This window comes from Aegilops tauschii, chromosome 6 (assembly GCF_002575655.3).
Source record: "Aegilops tauschii subsp. strangulata cultivar AL8/78 chromosome 6, Aet v6.0, whole genome shotgun sequence".
NCBI classification, from domain to species: domain Eukaryota; kingdom Viridiplantae; phylum Streptophyta; class Magnoliopsida; order Poales; family Poaceae; genus Aegilops; species Aegilops tauschii.
The window spans coordinates 74,212,464-74,232,947 of NC_053040.3; positions in this window are offsets into that span (position 1 = coordinate 74,212,464).

Here is a 20,484-nt window from a genome sequence, read left to right on the forward strand (position 1 = left end):
TGAGTTTAATGTAGGTGATTATGTTCTGCTATACAACTCTCGTTTAAGGTTTTTTGTAGGAAAACTTCTCTCTAAATGGGAAGGTCCTTACGTTATTGAGGAGGTCTATCGTTCCGGTGCCATAAAAATCAACAACTTCAAAGGCACAAATCCGAAGGTGGTGAACGGTCAAAGAATCAAACATTATATCTCAGGTAATCCCATAAATGTTGAAACTAATGTTATTGAAACCGTAACCCTGGAGGAATATATAAGGGACACTTTCCAGAATGTTTCAGACTCCGAAAAGGAATAGGTATGTCGTACGGTAAGTAAACCGACTCCAAAACAGTTCTAATGGCAAATTTTCTCCGTTTTGGAATATTTACGAAAATAGAAAAATGAGAAGTAGTCCGAAAGGGACACGAGGCGTGAGGGTGGAGGGCGCGCCCTACCCCCCTGGGCGCGCCCCTGCCTTGTGAGCACCTCGTGTGCCCTCCGGACTCCGTTTTCTTGCACAATACTTCTCTTTGTCGGTAAAAATTCATTATATATTCTCCCGAAGGTTTTGACCACTGTACCACGCAAATATCTCCTGTTTTTGTTTCAAGCTGTTTTCTGCCAGAGTTTTCAAGTGTAACATCCCAAATTTCCAATTTGGAATGTTATACATAGGTCATTATATGCATATCATATTTTGTTGCATTTTGCTTTGCGATCCTAAAAAAATCCTAAGCAACTCAAGGACCCACAGAGAGAGTTGGGGATTTCTTTTCTTTTCATATTTGAATTTTTTCTCAAATATTGAAAAGAGGATCATTTTGGTTTTAATTATTTTTCTCTCCAAATAATATTTCCAATATAAAAATAAATGAGAGGAGATAATATGACTTCTCCAAAATAAAAGAAATAATGGAGGAAAAATGTTAAAATCAAATAAATAAATTTATTTGGATTTTATTGCTATTTTATTTGAATTAGAAAATATGCATTTATCAAAATTGCATTTTTTAGGCCAAGAAAATGTTCACTTTGTTCTAAATATTTTATTTAGACGGTGAAAATTGTACTTGGCATTTTTAGAATTTTTTTATATTTTTCTATTTAGGATTTTTCCTTTTCGGCGGAATTGTTTAAAAAAAGTCGCGCGCCCGACTGGGCCAACGGCCCAGCCAAGCGGGCCGAAGCCCAACGCCACCGCCGCCTTCCCCGCCGCCGTGCCGCGCACGGACGCCGAGGAGAGTCCGAGCCGGACTCCTCCCGGGGCCGGCCCCCACCCCTAGCAACGCCGCCGCCCGCCCCCTTTAAAAGTCGGCCGCCCCTGGAGCCCCAAGCCGCCGCGCCGCCGCCTGCCCTCGCCCGCGCCGCCGCATCGCCTTGCCGCCGCAGCCACCCGCCGCCTCGCAGCTGCCGCGCCGCGTCCCGCAGCCACCCGACGCCGTCGACCGCCGTCGCCGCCACCGCGGATCTTGCCGAAGCCGCTGCCATTGACCCCGTTTGACCGGTCAGTTTTCTCGGTTAAACCCCGGTTTTTTGTTTTCCGGTTTAATTTCTTAGATCGGTTTTCGTCGGTTTATTTTATTTAGTGGACATTCGTCCGTTCGTTTGTTTTAACGAACGTTGTTCACCGGTTAGGTTCAGACAGCGAACGTTCGTTTGTTAGTGTTTTCTTTTTATTTTATTTTAGGCCAAGGACCTATCCGCGATTATTTTTATCGCAGATTAGCCCTTGATCTTCAAACCCTCGTCGTTTCTTAACCGTTTGTCCAAATCCAGTGAACATCTTGAGCCCCTCTTTCTGTTTAATCATCTTGAACAAGGTTTTGACAATTTAAAATTTGGTTTCAAGCAGATTTGATTTCGAAGTTCTTTTGACCGTAGTTTCAGTTCCGTAGCTCCGATTAGATTAATTCTTTTTGCAGATCGAATCTCTTCAGTTCAACTTTTAGATTTGATCTTATTATTTGAGTTTTACCCGTGCATCATTGCTTGAGTGCTTATGTATGCTATTGTTTGTTTGCGATAGAATTCCCGGAGTGCGAAGCGTGCTACTACGAGTCTCTAGGGTTTGCAGATCGTCAGCAAGGCAAGTAACACATTGATCATACTCTTTCCATACCCAGTTTTTATGCATTAGTTTCAACCCTCAAATATTGCATGAGTAGGATCTCTTAACATGTGGGTTTTGGAAAGTAGATGATGAGGTAGAACCTATTGCCCTTTTATTATCAAACCCTTGGGAGTTACTTCTATGCTATGCTTATATTGCCATTCTATGCTCGTAGACGTGGTTTGGGTTTGAGTGTATTCCATGACAGATGTGAGATTGTTAATTAATGGTTAACTTAAGGTGGCTACTTAAATACACATCTGGGTGGATTGGTTGCGGGCACCTGGAGAATCCAGTGTTGTCCTAGGATATCCCGGAGTACCCGTGTGATCATCCTATGGTTCGCCACCCAGGCTCAAAGGGATCATAAGATTATTCATGCTAGAAACTTCCGTGTGCAGTCACAAGCTATTATGGGCTCTAGCATAGTTGAGTATGTTGCATGACCTCTTTCAGTGGTGGGCTAGCAGATGTAGGGGAAAGTAGGTGTAACTGTCCACCCAGAGTAAAGAGTTAATGTTTCTGAAAGACTATGTCTCGGTCATCCGTTTCTCAAACACCATGTAGTGCGAGAAATCCAACGGAGGAGATCGAGTCTTGTGGGGAAAAGTGCGCAAACCTCTGCAGAGTGTACAAACTAATCATGGTTAGCCGTGTCCCCGGTTATGGACATCTTGAGTATCTGGTTCTTGGATTATCATGTTGATCTCATCACTCAAAATTAATTTGTTGGGTTATTAATACTGCTTAATTGGGATTGAGTTGGAGGAACCTTCTCAATGTTTAACAACTACCATGATAGTTAAACAAAACATATTCCTTTGTTGTAGGAAAAAATTGGCTTTTCACAAAACATTATAACCATAGAGCCTCCACCAGCCATATATGCATGTAGTGATAGTAGTTATCTTGTTCATTGCTCTAATGTGTTACATTGCCAGCATATTCCATGTGCTGACCCGTTTCGGGCTGCAACATATCATGTTGCAGACTTTTTAGACAAAGAATAAGGTGCGCTAGGTCGTTGTCGTGCACTCAGCTATGCCGTTGGAGTTGATGGACTCACTTTATCTTCCAAGCCTTCCGCTGTTATCTTATTTAGTTGGCCTTAAGCCATATTTATTGTAATAAGTTCTCTCCTGAGACTATCGATGTAATAAGTGTGTGATTGCTACTATGTTATAAATCCTTCAAGTACTGTGTGTGTCAGCATTACCGATCTAGGGATGACACTTAAGCACAGAGATTTGACCGTTTGAGGTCGGATCGCTACATCAAGGCCAAGCATCATGTCGTCCCCCTCCTCCAACAACACGGGCGACGATGCTTGTCTAATGAAGATAGAGCTGAAGAGAGAAGAACCCGGGAAGATCAACAAGGATGATAGGATCAAGAAGGCCACAGAGGATCAAGCTCCGGCAGCAGAAGAAGAAGACATCCTTCAACCTCGTTACAATCTTCTTACCCCTATTGAAATTGAAGCTTTCAACATGATTGAAATAGTTCAGGTGCAGAACAAGTATCTAACTCGTGAAAATATTCTGTTGCAAGAGCATATCACCGCACTCAAGGGCATTATTCGTAAGTTGAAGCACCTCCTATGCTCGATGTTGGACGACAAGCGTACATCATCAACAACTCCATCATCACCACCTCCGAGGAAAGAGAATTGAGTATCGGGTATGGGCACTCCCCTTGGCAACTGCCAAGCTTGGGGGAGGTGCCCCGGTATCGTATCACCATCAAACTCCTATCTTTACCGTTTTTCTTAGTACGATCCTTTTAGTAATATCTTGATCTAGTAGAATAAAGTTTTAGTATGATCTAGTTGTGAGCTTTGCTTTATGATCCTTCTATGTAATCGAGTCCATGAGCTATATATAATAAAGATTAGTTTTGAGTCAAGGACTTGATTATCTTAATATGATCTTGAGGGAATAAGAGAAAGAATAAAAATAAAGAGATCACATTGACCTTATGGGGAGTAATGACTTCACATATAAAAGAGTATGATGAATAAAAGTTGTTGAGAGTTGACAAAGATAGTTTTGGTCATCGTTGCAATTAATAGGAAGTAGTACAGAAAGAGAGGTTTTCACATATAAATACACTATCTTGGACATCTTTTGTAATAGTGAGCACTCATTAAAATATGGCATGCTAAAAAGTTGATGTTGGACAAGGAAGACAACGTAATGGGTTATGTTTTCTTATATCCGAAATAAAGTATATTGTCATGGATCATCCAACATGTTGAGCTTGCCTTTCCCCCTCATGCTAGCAAAATTCTTTGCACTAAGTAGAGATACTACTTGTGCTTTCAAATATCCTTAAAACCGGTTTTGCCATGAGAGTCCACTATATCTACCTATGGATTGAGTAAGATCCTTCAAGTAAGTTGTCATTGTTGCATGCAATAAAAATTGCTCTCTAAATATGTATGATTTATTAGTGTGGAGAAAATAAGCTTTATACGATCTTGCGATATGGAAGCAATAAAAGCGACAGGCTGCATAATAAAGGTCCATATCACAAGTGGCAATATAAAGTGACGTTCTTTTGCATTAAGATTTCGTGCATCCAACCATAAAAGCACATGACAACCTCTGCTTCCCTCTGCGAAGGGCCTATCTTTTATTCTTGCCTTATACCTCATACAAGAGTCATGGTGATCTTCACCTTTCCTTTTTACATTTTTATCCTTTGGCAAGCATATTGTGTTGGAAAGATCCTGATATATATATATATATATCCAATTGGATGTAAGTTATCATAAACTATTATTGTTGACATTACCCTTGAGGTAAAAGGTTGGGAGGCAACACTATAAGCCCCTATCTTTCTCTGTGTCCGATTAAAACTCCATACCCATAAGTATTGCGTGAGTGTTAGCAATTGTGAAAGACTAAATGATAGTTGAGTATGTGGACTTGCTGAAAAGCTCTTATATTGACTCTTTCCGATGTTATGATAAATTGCAATTGCTTCAATGATCGAGATCATAGTTTGTTAGTTTTCAATAAAGTTTCTGATTCATACATGACATGGTGAATAGATTGCTGCTTTAGCATAAGAAATCATATGACAATATATATATGTTGCTGTTATAAGAATGATCATGATGCCCTCATGTCCGTATTGTATTTTATCGACACCTCTATCTCTAAACATGTGGACATATTTTTTCGTTATCGGCTTCCGCTTGAGGACAAGCGAGGTCTAAGCTTGGGGGAGTTGATACGTCCATTTTGCATCATGCTTTTATAACAACATTTATTGCATTATGGGATGTTATTACACATTATGTCACAATACTTATGCCTATTCTCTCTTATTTTACAAGGTTTACATGAATAGGGAGAATAATGACAGCTGGAATTCTGGGCTAGAAAAGGAGCAAATATTAGAGACCTATTCTTCACAACTGCAAAAGTCCTGAAACTCCATGGAAGTCAGTTTTGGAGTATATAAAAAATATTGGGCGAAGAAAGCACCAGAGGGGGGCCACCCACCGTCCACAAGGGTGGGGGGCTTTCGGGACGAAGCACTGCCGCCACGAGGCGGAACCTGGCGAAACCAATCTTGGGCTTCGGCGGAGCTGTTCTGCCGGCGAAACATCCCTCAGGGAGGGGGAAATCATCACCATTGTAATCACCATCGATCCTCTCATCAGGAGGGTGCCAATCTCCATCAACATCTTCACCAGCACCATCTCCTCTCAAACCCTAGTTCATCTCTTGTACCCAATCTTTGTCCCAAAACCTCAGATTGGTACCTGTGGGTTGCTAGTAGTGTTGATTACTCCTTGTAGTTGATGCTAGTTGGTTTATTTGGTGGGAGATCATATGTTCGGATCCTTTATGCATATCAATACCCCTTTGATTATGGACATGAATATGATTTGTGAGTAGTTACGTTTGTTCCTGAGGACATGGGAGAAGTCTTGCTATATGTAGTCATGTGAATTTGGTATTCGTTCGATATTTTGATGAGATGTATGTTCTCTTTCCTCTAGTGGTGTTATGTGAACGTCAATTGCATGACACTTCACCATTTTTTGGGCCTAGAGGAAGGCATTGGGAAGTAATAAGTAGATGATGGGTTGCTAAAGTGACAGAAGCTTAAACCCTAGTTTATGCGTTGCTTCGTAAGGGGCTGATTTGGATCCATATGCTTCTTGCTATGGTTAGGTTTACCTTAATACTTCTTTTGTAGTTGCGGATGCTTGCAATAGGGGTTAATCATAAGTGGGATGCTTGTCCAAGGAAGGGCAGTTCCCAAGCACCGGTCCACCCACATATCAAATTATCAAAGTAACGAACGCGAATCATATGAGCGTGATGAAAACTAGCTTGACGATAATTCCTATATGTCCTCGGGAGCGTTTTCCTTTATATAAGAGTTTGTACAGGCTGTCCTTTGCTACAAAAAGGATTGGGCCACCCTTCTGCACCTTATTTACTTTTATTACTTGTTACCCGTTACAAATTACCTTATCACAAAACTTTACCGATAATTTCAGTGCTTGCAGAGAATATCTTACTGAAAACCGCTTGTCATTTCCTTCTGCTCCTCGTTGGGTTCGACACTCTTACTTATCGGAAGGACTACGATAGACCCCCTATACTTGTGGGTCATCATTGTTCAAAGAAAATCTTATCTATTTCATTTGTTTCATGCATATGTAAATCATTTTCATGGTCTAGCAAATATTGTTCTAAAGGATCAGTAGGTGGCACAGCAATAGAAGCAAGACCAATTATTTCATCCTTACTAGGCAATTATTTTTCATGAAGCTTTCTACTAAACTTGGAAAAATTAAACTCATAATTCTCATCACCAAAACTAACACCGACAGTTTGTTTCTCATAGTCTATTCTGGCATTAACAGTGTTCAAGAAAGGTCTACCAAAGATAATGGGACAAAAGTCATGTTGTGGGGAACCAAGAACAAGAAAATCAGTAGGGTATTTTATTTTCCCACACAAGACTTCAACATCTCTAACAATCCCAATTGGTGATATAGTGTCTCTATTAGCAAGTTTAATAGTAACATCTATGTCTTCTATCTCTGCGGGTGCTATGTCATTCATAATTTCTTGATATAAGGTGTAAGGAATAGAACTCACACTAGAACCTATGTCACATAAACCATGATAACAGTGATCTCCTATTTTAACTGAGACAACGGGCATGCCAACAACATGTCTATGTTTATCCTTTTTATCAGATTTGGCAATTCTAGCAACTTCTTCGCAGAAGTAAATAACATGCCCATCCATATCTTCTTCCAAGAGATCTTTAACCATAGCAATACTAGGTTCTACTTTGATTTGTTCATCAGGTTTAGGTGTTATAATATAGCTTTTGTTGACCATAGTCGAAACTTTAGCATGTTCCTTTATCCTAACAGGGAAAGGTGGTTTCTCAATATAAGCAGAAGGAACAACTGGGTCAACATTATAAATTATGGTTTCTTCTTTGATTGGTACCAGTTCTTTAATTTCTTCTTTAATATGTGGGTGATATTTAAACCACTTCTCTTTAGGGAGATCAACATGAGTAGCAAACGATTCACAAAAGGAGGCTACTATCTCAGAGTCAAGTCCATATTTAGTGCTAAACTTTTGAAAAGCATCGGTATTCATAAAAGATTTAACACAATCATACTTAAGTTTGATACCTGACTCTTTACCTTTGTCGAGTTCCCAATCTTCAGAGTTGCGTTTAGTTCTTTCCAAAAGATCCCACCGGAATTCAATAGTTTTCTTCATAAAAGAACCAGCACAAGAAGTATCAAGCATGGTTTGATCATTACGAGAAAGCCGAGCATAAAAATTCTGGATAATAATTTCTCTTGAGAGCTCATGGTTGGGGCATGAATATAACATTGACGTAAGCCTCCCCCAAGCTAGAGCGATACTTTCTCCTTCACGAGGCCTATATATATATACATACATATATATATATATATATATATATATATAAATAAAATTCCGATCATGATGAACTAGATGCATAGGGTAATTTTTTTGATGGAACTCCAATTTCAAGCGATTCCGATTCCAAGATCCAATATCATCGCATAACCTATACCATGCCAATGCTTTTCCCTTCAAAGATAAAGGGAAAACCTTCTTCATAACTTCATCTCCGGGTAAACCTGCAAGCTTAAGCAATCCACAAATTTGTTTCACATATATCAAGTGCATATCAGGATGTTCGGTTCCATCTCCTTCATAAGGATCAGCTAGCAGTTGTTCTATCATACCCGAAGGAATTTCATATTCAATATTTTCAGTAGGTCTAGTAGGTTGAGGGGTAGCTAATTGTGATTCCGGTTGAGGTGAAGATACCCCGAACAAACCTCTCAAATGATTGTTTTCCATAGTAACAAGTGACAATAAATTTCAGCACACTATATAAACGTTTCCTTACCAAAGGTGCTTCACTCCCCGACAACAACGCCAGAAAATAGCCTTGATGACCCACAAGTATAGGGGATCAATTGTAGCTCTTTTCGATAAGTAAGAGTGACGAACCCAATGAGGAGCAGAAGGAAATGACAAGTGGTTTTCAGCAAGGTAATGTCTGCAAGTGCTGAAATTGTAAGTAGCAGAGTAGTTTGATAGCAAGATAATTTGTAACGAGCAAGTAACGATAGTAGTAGAAAAAGTGCAGCAAGGTAGCCCAATCCTTTCGAGGCAAATGACAGGACAAAATGGTCTCTTATGATAAGTAAAGCGTTCTTGAGGGTACACGGGAATTTCATCTAGTCACTTTCACCATGTTGGTTCGATTTGTGTTTGCTACTTTGATAATTTGATATGTGGGTGGACCGGTGCTTAGGTGCTGTTCTTACTTGAACAAACCTCCTACTTGATTAACCCTCCTGCAAGCATTCGCAACTACGAGAAAAGTATTAAGAATAAATTCTAACCATAGCATTAAACTTTTGGACCCAATCGGTCCCTTACGGAATAGCGCATAAACTGGGGTTTAAGCTTCTGTCACTCTCGGAACCCATCATCTAATTGCTACTCCACAATGCATTCCCTTAGGCCCAAATATGGTGAAGTGTCATGTAGTCGACGTTCATATGACACCACTAAGGGAATCACAACATACATACTATCAAAATATCGAACACATATCAAGTTCACATGATTACTTGCAACATGATTTCTCCCGTGACCTCAAGAACAAAAGTAACTACTCATAAATGATAATCATGCTCAAGATCAGAGGGGTATTAAATAGCATATTGGATCTGAACATATAATCTTCCACCAAATAAACCATATAGTAATCAACTACAAGATGTAATCAACACTACTAGTCACACACAAGCACCAATCTATAGTTCCGGTAACAATATTGAACACAAGAGATGAACTAGGGTTTGAGATGAGATGGTGCTGTTGAAGATGTTGATGGAGATAGCCCTCCCCAAGATGGGAGAGTTGTTAGTGATGATGATGACGATGATTTCCCCCTCCGGGAGGGAAGTTCCCCGACGAAATCGCTCCGCCGGAGGGCAAAAGTGCTCCTGCCCAAGTTCCGCCTCGAGACGGCGGCGCTCTGTCCCGAATGTCCTCCCCTTATTTTTTTAGGTCAAAATGACTTATATACCAGAAGATGGGCACCGGAGGTGGGCCTGAGTGAGCACAACCCACCAGGGCGCGCCTAGGCTCCTAGGCGCGCCCAGGTGGGTTGTGCCCACCTGGTGGGCCCCATCTGGTAGTCATTTGCTCCAATATTCATCATATATTTGATAAAAAAAATCTCCGTGAAGTTTCAGCTTGTTTGGAGTTGTGCGGAATAGGTGGCCTGACGTAGCTTTTCCAGGTCCAGATTTCCAGCTGCCGGAATTCTCCCTCTTTGTGCATACCTTGCATATTATGAGAGAAAAGGCATTAGAATTACTCCAAAAAGCATTATTATGGATAAAAACATCATAAATAACAGTAGGAAAACATGATGCAAAATGGACGTATCATGGGAGTAATCATACTTGGGCGCCTCCCACAAGTCGCCCCCTTCCGTATGTGTCGGAGGGGGAAGGAAAGAGAGGGGGGGGGGAGAGAGAAGGAAAGGGGGATGCCGAATCCTCCCGTTTCCTTTCTCCCTTCCCCTCCTTCCTTCTCCTCCTATTCGGCCTATATGGGGGCGCACCATCCCACTAGGGTTGGTCTGTCCCGCCCTTGGCCCAATAAGGCCTATATCTTTGCCGGGGGGGGGGGGGGGTGCCCGGAACCCCTTCGAGTGACCCGATGCATACCCGGTACCCCCGGAACACTTCTGGTGTCCGAATACTATCGTCCTATATATGAATCTTTACCTCTCAACCATTTCGAGACTCCTCATCTTGTACGTGATCTCATCCGGGACTCCGAACAACATTCGATCACCAAATCACATAACTCATATAACGTTTAAGCGTGCAGACCCTACGGGTTCGAGAACTATGTAGACATGACTGAGACACTTCTCCGGTCAATAACCAACAGCGGAACCTGGATGCTCATATTGGTTCCCACATATTCTACAAAAATCTTTATCGGTCGTACCATAATGACAACATACGTTATTCCCTTTGTCATCGGTATGTTACTTGCCCGAGATTCGATCGTCGGTATCTTCATACCTAGTTCAATATCGTTACCGGCAAGACTCTTTACTCATTCCGTAATGCATCATCCCACGACTAACTCATTAGTCACATTGCTTGCAAAGGCCTATTATGATGTGCATTACCGAGAGGGCCCAGAGATACCTCTCTGATACTCAGAGTGGCAAATCCTAATCTCGATCTATGCCAACCCAACAAACACCTTTGGAGATACCTGTAGAGCATCTTTACAATCACCCAGTTATGTTGTGACGTTTGATAGCACACAAGGTATTCCTCCGGTATCCGGGAGTTGCATAATCTCATAGTCGAAGGAATATGTATTTGACATGAAGAAAGCAATAGCAATAAAACTGAACGATCAATATGCTAAGCTAACAGATGGGTCTTGTCCATCACATCATTCTCCTAATGATGTGATCCCGTTCATCAAATGACAACACATGTGTATGGTTAGGAAACTTAACCATCTTTGATTAACGAGCTAGTCTAGTAGAGGCTTACCAGGGACACGGTGTTTTGTCTATGTATCCACACATGTATCAAGTTTCCGGTTAAACATTTATCATGATATAAGGAAATATAAAATAACAACTTTATTATTGCCTCTAGGGCATATTTCCTTTAGTCTCCCACTTGCACTAGAGTCAATAATCTAGTTCACATCGCCATGTGATTTAACACCAATAGTTCACATCTTTATGTGATTAACACCCATAGTTCACATCACCATGTGACCAACACCCAAAGGGTTTACTAGAGTCAATAATCTAGTTCACATCACTACGTGATTAACACCCAAAGAGCACTAAGATGTGATCATGTTTTGCTTGTGAGAGAAGTTTAGTCAACGGGTCTGCCACATTCAAATCCATATGTATTTTGCAAATTTCTATGTCTACAATGCTCGGCATGGAGCTACTCTAGCTAATTGCTCCCACTTTCAATATGTATCCAGATCAAGACTCAGAGTCATCTAGAACAGTGTCAAAGCTTGCATCAACATATTACTCTTTACGACGAACTCTTTATCACCTCCATAACTGAGAAACATTTCCTTAGTCCTCTTTAGGTACCTAAGGATAATTTTAACCGTTGTCCAGTGATCTGCTCCTGGATCACTATTGTACCCCTTGCCAAACTCATGGCAAGGCACACAACAGGTCTAGTACACAGCATGACATACTTTATAGAACCTATGACTGAGGCATAGGGAATGAATTTCATTCTCTCTCTATATTCTTCCGTGGTCGGGTTTTGAGTCTTACTCAACTTCACACCTTGTAACACAGGCAAGAACCCTTTCTATGACTGATCATTTTGAACTGCTTCAAAACTTTATCAAGGTATGTGCTTTGTGGAAGTCCTATCAAGCGTCTTGATCTATCTCTATAGATCTTGATGCCCAATATGTAAGTAGCTTCATTGAGGTCTTTCTTTGAAAAACTCCTTTCAAACACTTCTTTATGCTTTCCAGAAAATTCTACATCATTTCCGATCAACAATATGTCATTCACATATACTTATCAGAAAGGTTGTAGTGCTCCCACTCACTTTCTTGTAAATACAGGCTTCACTACAAGTCTGTATAAAACTATATGCTTTGATCAACTCATCAAAATGTATATTCCAACTTCGAGATGCTTGCACCAGTCCACAGATGGATCGCTGGAGCTTGCACACTTTTTTAGCACCTTTAGGATTGAGAGAACCTTCTGGTTGCATCATATACAACTCTTTGATAAATACAATAAGGAATGCAGTTTTGACATCCATTTGCCAGATTTCATAAAATATGGCAATTGCTAACATGATTGGGACAGACTTTAAGCATCGATACAAGTGAGAAAATCTCATCGTAGTCAACACCTTGAATTGTCGAAAACCTTTTGCGACAATTCGAGCTTTGTAGATAGTAACACTACTATCAGCGTCCGGTTTCCTCTTGAAGATCCATTTATTCTCAATGGCTCGCCGATCATCGGGCAAGTCAATTAAAGTCCATACTTTGTTCTCATACATGGATCCTATCTCAGATTTCATGGCCTCAAGCCATTTACCGGAATCTAGGCTCATCATCGCTTCCTCATAGTTTGTAGGTTCATCATGATCTAGTAACATGACTTCCAGAACAGGATTACCGTACCACTCTGGTGCGGAACGTGCTCTGGTTGACCTACGAGGTTCGGTAGTAACTTGATCTGAAGTTTCATGATCATTATCATTAGCTTCCTCACTAGTTGGTGCAGGCATCACGGGAACGGTTTTCTGTGATGAGCTACTTTCCAATTCGAGAGAAGGTACAGTTACCTCATTAAGTTCTACTTTCCTCCCACTCACTTCTTTCGAGAGAAACTCCTTCTCTAGAAAGGATCCATTCTTAGCAAAAAAGATCTTGCCTTCGGATCTGTGATAGAAGGTGTACCCAACAGTTTCTTTTGGGTATCCTATGAAGACACACTTCTCTGATTTGGGTTCGAGCTTATCAGGCTGAAGCTTTTTCACATAAGCATCGCAACCCCAAACTTTAAGAAACGACAACTTAGGTTTCTTGCTAAACCACAGTTCATACGGTCTCGTCTCAACAGATTTAGACGGTGCCCTCTTTAACGTGAATGCAGCTATCTCTAATGCATAACCCCAAAACAATAGTGGTAAATCGGTAAGAGACATCATAGATCGCACCATATCCAATAAAGTACGGTTACGACGTTCGGACACACCATTATGCTGTGGTGTTCCAGGTGGCGTGAGTTGTGAACTATTCCACATTGTTTTAAATGAAGGCCAAACTCGTAACTCAAATATTCGCCTCCGCGATCAGATCATAGAAACTTTATTTTCTTGTTACGATGATTCTCCACTTCACTCTAAAATTCTTTGAACTTTTCAAATGTTTCAGACTTGTGTTTCATCAAGTAGATATAGCCATATCTGCTCAAATCATCTATGAAGGTCAGCAAATAACGATACCCGCCGTGAGCCTCAACACTCATCGGACCGCATACATCGGTATGTATTATTTGCAATAAGTCAGTGGCTCGCTCCATTGTTTTAGAGAACGGATTTTTAGTCATCTTGGCCATGAGGCATGGTCCGCAAGTATCAAATGATTCATAATCAAGTGATTCCAAAAATCCATCCGTATGGAGTTTCTTCATGCTCTTTACACCAATATGACCTAAACGGCAGTGCCACAAATATGTCGCACTATCATTATCAAATTTGCATCTTTTGGCATCAATATTACGAATATGTGTATCACTACGATCGAGATTCAATAAACCATTTACATTGGGCGTATGACCATAGAAGGTTTTACTCATGTAAATAGAACAACAATTATTCTCCGACTTAAATGAATAACTGCATCGCAATAAACATGATCCAATCATATTCTTGCTCAACGCAAACACCAAAAAACATTTATTTTTATCCGACACTAATCTCGAAGGCAGAGGGAGTGTGCGATGGTGATCTTATCAACCTTGGAATCACTTCCAACACACATCGTCACCTCGCCCTTAACTAGTCTCTGTTCATTTTGCAATTCCTGTTTCGAGTTACTAATCTTAGCAACTGAACCGGTATCAAATACCCTGGGGTTACTATGAACACTAGTAAAGTACACATCAATAACATGTATATCAAATATACCTTTGTTCACTTTTCCATCCTTCTTATCCGCCAAGTATTTGGGGTAGTTCCGCTTTGAGTGACCATTCCCTTTGCAGTAGAAGCACTCAGTTTTAGGCTTAGGTCTAGCTTTGGGTTTCTTCACGGGAGTGGCAACTTGCTTGCCATTCTTTCTTGAAGTTCCCTTTCTTATCCTTTGCCCCTTTTCTTGAAACTAGTGGTCTTGTTAATCATCAACACTTGATGCTCTTTCTTGATTTCTACCTTCGCCGATTTTAGCATCGCGAAGAGCTCGGGAATCGTTTTCGTCATCCCTTGCATATTATAGTTCATCATGAAGTTCCAGTAACTTGGTGATAGTGACTAGAGAACTCTGTCAATCACTATCTTATATGGAAGATTAACTCCCACTTGATTCAAGCGATTGTAGTACTCAGACATTCTAAGCACATGCTCACTGGTGGAGCTATTCTCATCCATCTTGTAGGCAAAGTACTTGTCAGAGGTCTCATACCTCTCGACTCGGGCATGAGTCTGAAATACCAATTTCAGCTCTTGGAACATCTTATATGCTCCATGGTGTTCAAAACATTTTTTGAAGTCCCGGTTCTAAGCCGTAAAGCATGGCGCACTAAACTATCAAGTAGTCATCATAACGAGCTTGTCAAATGTTCATAACGTCTGCATGTGCTCCTGCAATAGGTCCGTCACCTAGCGGTGCATCAAGGACATAATTCTTCTGTGCAGTAATGAGGATAATCCTCAGATCACGGACCCAGTCCGCATCATTGTTACTATCATCTTTCAACTTATTTTTCTCTAGGAACATATCGAAAATAAACGGGGAGCTACATCGTAAGCTATTGATCTACAACATAGATATGTAAAAACTACCAGGACTAAGTTCATGATAAATTGAGTTCAATTAATCATATTACCTAAGAACTCCCACTTAGATAGACATCCCTCGAGTCATCTAAATGATCACGTGATCCATATCAACTAAACCATGTCCGATCATCACGTGAGATGGAGTAGTTTTCAATGGTGAACATCTCTATGTTGATCATATCTACTATATGATTCACGTTCGACCTTTCGGTCTCCAGTGTTCCGAGGCCATGTCTGTACATACTAGGCTCGTCAAGTTTAACCTGAGTATTCCGCATGTGCAAAACTGTCTTGCACCCCTTGTATGTGAACGTAGAGCTTATCACACCCGATCATCACGTGGTGTCTCGGCACGACGAACTGTCACAATAGTGCATACTCAGGGAGAACACTTATCCCTTGAAATTTTAGTGAGGGATCATCTTATAATGCTACCGCCATACTAAGCAAAATAAGATGCATAAAAGATAAACATCACATGCAGTCAAAATATGTGACATGATATGGCCATCATCATCTTGTGCCTTTGATCTCCATCTCCAAAGCACCATCATGATTTCCATCATCACCGACTTGACACCTTGATCTCCACCGTAGAGTCGTTGTCGTCTTGCCAACTATTGCTTCTACAACTATCGCTAACGCATAGTGATAAAGTAAAGCAATTACATGGTGTTTGCATTTCATACAATAAAGTGACAACCATAACGCTCCTGCCAGTTGCCGATAACTTTTACAAAACATGATCATCTCATACAATAACGTATATCACATCATGTCTTGACCATATCACATCACAACATGCCCTGCAAAAACAAGTTAGACATCCTCTACTTTGTTGTTGCAAGTTTTACGTGGCTGCTACGGGCTTCTAGTAAGAACCGTTCTTACCTATGCATCAAAACCACAACGGTGATTTATCAAGTTTGTTGTTTTAACCTTCAACAAGGACCGGCCGCAGTCAAATTCGAATCAACTAAAGTTGGAGAAACAAACACCCGCCAGTTATGAAAAACTAGTTGCATGTGTGTCGGTGGAACCGGTCTCATGAACGTGGTCATGTAAGGTTGGTCCGGGCCGCTTCATCCAACATTACCGCCGAATCAAAATAAGACATTGGTGGCAAGCAGTATGATGATCACCGCCCACAACTCTTTGTGTTCTACTTGTGCATATCATCTACGCATAGACCCTGCTCGGATGCCAATGTTGGGGAACGTAGCATGCAATTTCAAAAAAATTCCTACGCTCACGCAAGATCTATCTAGGAGATGCATAGCAACGAGAGGGCGAGAGTCCGTCCACGTACCCTCGTAGACCGAAAGGGAGGCGTTTGACAACTCGGTTGATGTAGTCGAACTTCTTCTCGTTCCGACCGATCAAGCACCGAACGTATGGCACCTCCGAGTTCTGCACACGTTCTGCTCGATGACGTCCCTCGAACTCTTGATCCAGCAAAGTGTCCAGGGAGAGTTCCGTAAGCACGACGGCGTGGTGATGGTGATGGTGAAGTTATCCGCAAGGCTTCGCCTAAGCACTACGTGAATATGACCGGAGGAGCAAACTGTGGAGGGGGCGCCGCACACGGGTTAGAACAATTGATGTGTGTTCTAGCGGTGCCCCCCACATATATACAGGTGGGAGAGGGAGAGGGGCAGCAAGGGGCGCCCCAAGTAGGAGTAATCCTACTTGGGCACCTCCCACAAGTCGGCCTCCCCCCTTCCATATGTGTCGGAGGGGGAAGGAAAGAGAGGGGGGAGAGAAGGAAAGGGGGAGGCCGAATCCTCCCCTTTCCTTTCTCCCTTCCCCTCCTTCCTTCTCCTCCTATTCGGCCCATATGGGGGCGCACGAGCCCACTAGGGCTGGTCTGTCCCGCCCTTGGCCGAATAAGGCCCATATCTTTGCCGGGGGGGGGGGGGGGGCGGAACCCCTTCCGGTGACCAGATACGTACCCGGTACCCCCGGAACATTTCTGGTGTCCGAATACTATCGTCCTATATATGAATCTTTACCTCTCGATCATTTCGAGACTCCTCGTCATGTCTATGATCTCATCCAAGACTTCGAACAACATTCGGTCACCAAATCACGTAACTCATATAATACAAAATCGTCGTCGAACGTTTAAGCGTGCGGACCCTACGGGTTCGAGAACTATGTAGACATGACCGAGACACTTCTTAGGTCAATAACCAACAGCGGAACTTGGATGCTCATATCGGTTCCCACATATTCTATGAAGATCTTTATCGGTCGTACCGTAATGACAACATACGTTGTTCCCTTTGTCATCGGTATGTTACTTGCCCGAGATTCGATCGTCGGTATCTTCATACCTAGTTCAATCTCGTTACTGGCAAGTCTCTTTACTCGTTCCGTAATGCATCATCCTGCAACTAACTCATTAGTCACATTGCTTCAAGGCTTATTATGATGTGCATTACTGAGAGGGCCCAGAGATACCTCTCTGATACTCGGAGTGACAAATCCTAATATCGATCTGTGCCAACTCAACAAACACCTTTGGAGATACCTGTAGAGCATCTTTATAATCACCCAGTTATGTTGTGACGTTTGATAGCACACAAGGTATTCCTCCGGTATCCGGGAGTTGCATAATCTCATAGCCGAAGGAATATGTATTTGACATGAAGAAAGCAATGGCAATAAAACTGAACGATCAATATGCGAAGCTACAGATGGGTCTTGTCCATCACATCATTCTCCTAATGATGTGATCCCGTTCATCAAATGACAACACATGTCTATGGTTAGGAAACTTAACCATCTTTGATTAACGAGCTAGTCTAGTAGAGGCTTACTAGGGACATGGTGTTCTGTCTATGTATCCACACATGTATCAAGTTTCCGGTTAATACAATTCTAGCATGAATAATAAAGATTTATCATGATATAAGGAAATATAAAATAACAACTTTATTATTGCCTCTAGGGCATATTTCCTTCAAGCTAACCATTTGTTGGCATTGGGATTTCGAGGCCTTTGTAGTCTTGCATGCTGAATTTCTTTAGGCATTCTTATAGATATTTCTCATGAGAGATGAAGATGCCATTGGGTTGTTGATGAATTTGAAGACCGAGAAAAAATTTCAACTCCCCCATCATAGACAACTTATATTCTTCATGCATCATATAAGAAAATTCGTCACTGTATCACTTGTTAGTGAAACCAAAGATAATATCATCAACATATATTTGGCATATGAACAGCTCACCATCATAAGATTTTGTGAAAAGAGTTGGGTCAAGTGAATAGGGTCTGAAGCCCTGTTTCTTCATGAACTACTTCAACGTGCCATACCAAGCCTCGGGGCTTGCTTGAGACCATAGAGAGCCTTGTTGAGTCTGAAAACTTTGTCAAGGTGCTTTGGGTCCTCAAAACCTGGGGGTTGAGCAAAATATACTTCTTCCTCAAGCTTACCATTGAGGAATGCACTTTTCATATCTATTTGATATAAGAGGATATCATGATGGTTAGCATATGCAAGCAATATACGAATAACCTCAAGCCTAGCAACATGTGCAAGTGTTTCATCAAAATCAATTTCCTCAACATGTGTCTAACCATGAGCTACAAGACGAGCCTTATTCCACATCACTTGGCCATTTTCGTCTTGTTTGTTGCGGTAGATCCACTTGGCGCCGATGACATTGTGCTTACGTGGATCGGAGCGCTGGACAAGCTACTACACGTTGTTGAGCTAGAATTGATGCAATTCATCTTGCATGTCTTCAATCCATCCAGGCTCCAGAAAGGCTTCATCAACTTTGGTGGTCTCTGAGATAGAATGTGAAGCTCTTGAGTGAGTGAGGGGACCTGGTGCATTGATGTTATCGAGGATTTTCTCAATCTGCATTTCTTTTGCCACTTGTGGATGAGCAGGATGAGGGCCTTGTTGTTGTTGAGCGTTTTCCTCAGTATCATTTTTTTCAGGATCAACAGTTTCTTCATGACGAGGAATAATCACTTCATCAGCAGCTATTTCTTCACTGGGCGTAATTTCGCCAGTGCCCATCAGCTTGATAGATTCCTTAAGAGGCATTTCATCTAGCACAGGAGGTAGGTGCTCTCTTTGCGAGCCGTTAATTTCATCGAACCGCACAGCTACAGTTTCAACAACCTTGTTGTGGTACGTGTTGAAGACTTTGTAGGTGTGTGAGTCCTTTCCATAACCAAGCATAAAACCCTCATGTGCTTTTGTTGCAAATTCAAAATTGTGGTGAGGATCTCCAATCCAACATTTAGCACCAAAGACTTTGAAATAACTCACATTGGGTTTCTTGTCAGTGAGGAGATCATATGAGGTCTTCTTGAGGAATTTGTGAAGGTATACCCGGTTGATGATGTGACAAGCAGTATCAATAGCTTTAGGCCACCATCGACGAGGATTATTGTATTCATCAAGCATAGTGCGAGCCATATCGATGAGTGTCATGTTCTTGCGCTCTACGATACCATTCTACTAAGGCGTCGAAGCAACAGAGAGCTCATGAGTCCGATGAGGATTCTGACTCCGGCATGGTAGGCATAGCATGTGCCTCCACCCCTACATCAAACTTCTTCGAGAATCATTCAAGCAATGACGAATCTCCTTCTTACCGCTTCATGGCCAAAGATTCGAAAGAAAAGGTATCCTCCAAACATCACAAGGTTCACTCCTGTGATCAATATTCTTCGGATGAGGATGACCATGCTAAACCGATCAAAATTGCTAATATACAACAAACTCTCTTCAGAAAATTGAGAAAATCCTCAGGAAATCTGAATGGTTGTTGGTTGAGGAGATGGAGAAAAATCAGTCGTTGACAGAAGATTATTCCGCTCTCAAGTCATGAATGAAAGAACTATCAACTCGTCATGATTTTCTCTCGGCTGACCATGGGAGATTAACTTATGATTACCTGAAAAGGAAACAGGAACTCGAGTCGCTGAGAGAGGCTCATGATGACTTGATCAGAGAAAAATCTCTTCTCACCCAACAACTCAAAGAGAAACCTGAAGTGTTTATTCCACCTTGCTTAAAATACCTTGAACACAACAATGCTGAATGAAATGCTGACTCTTCTGTGAATGCTAACCCCTTTGTCAAAGAAAATGGTTCTGCGTCTCATGAGAATGCTAGGTTGAAGGATCTTATTCAGACAGGAATGTTCAAGCCTCTCAAAGGGCATCAAACCCTTTGTAATGTTCTTAAGAAATCCATTCTTCACAAAA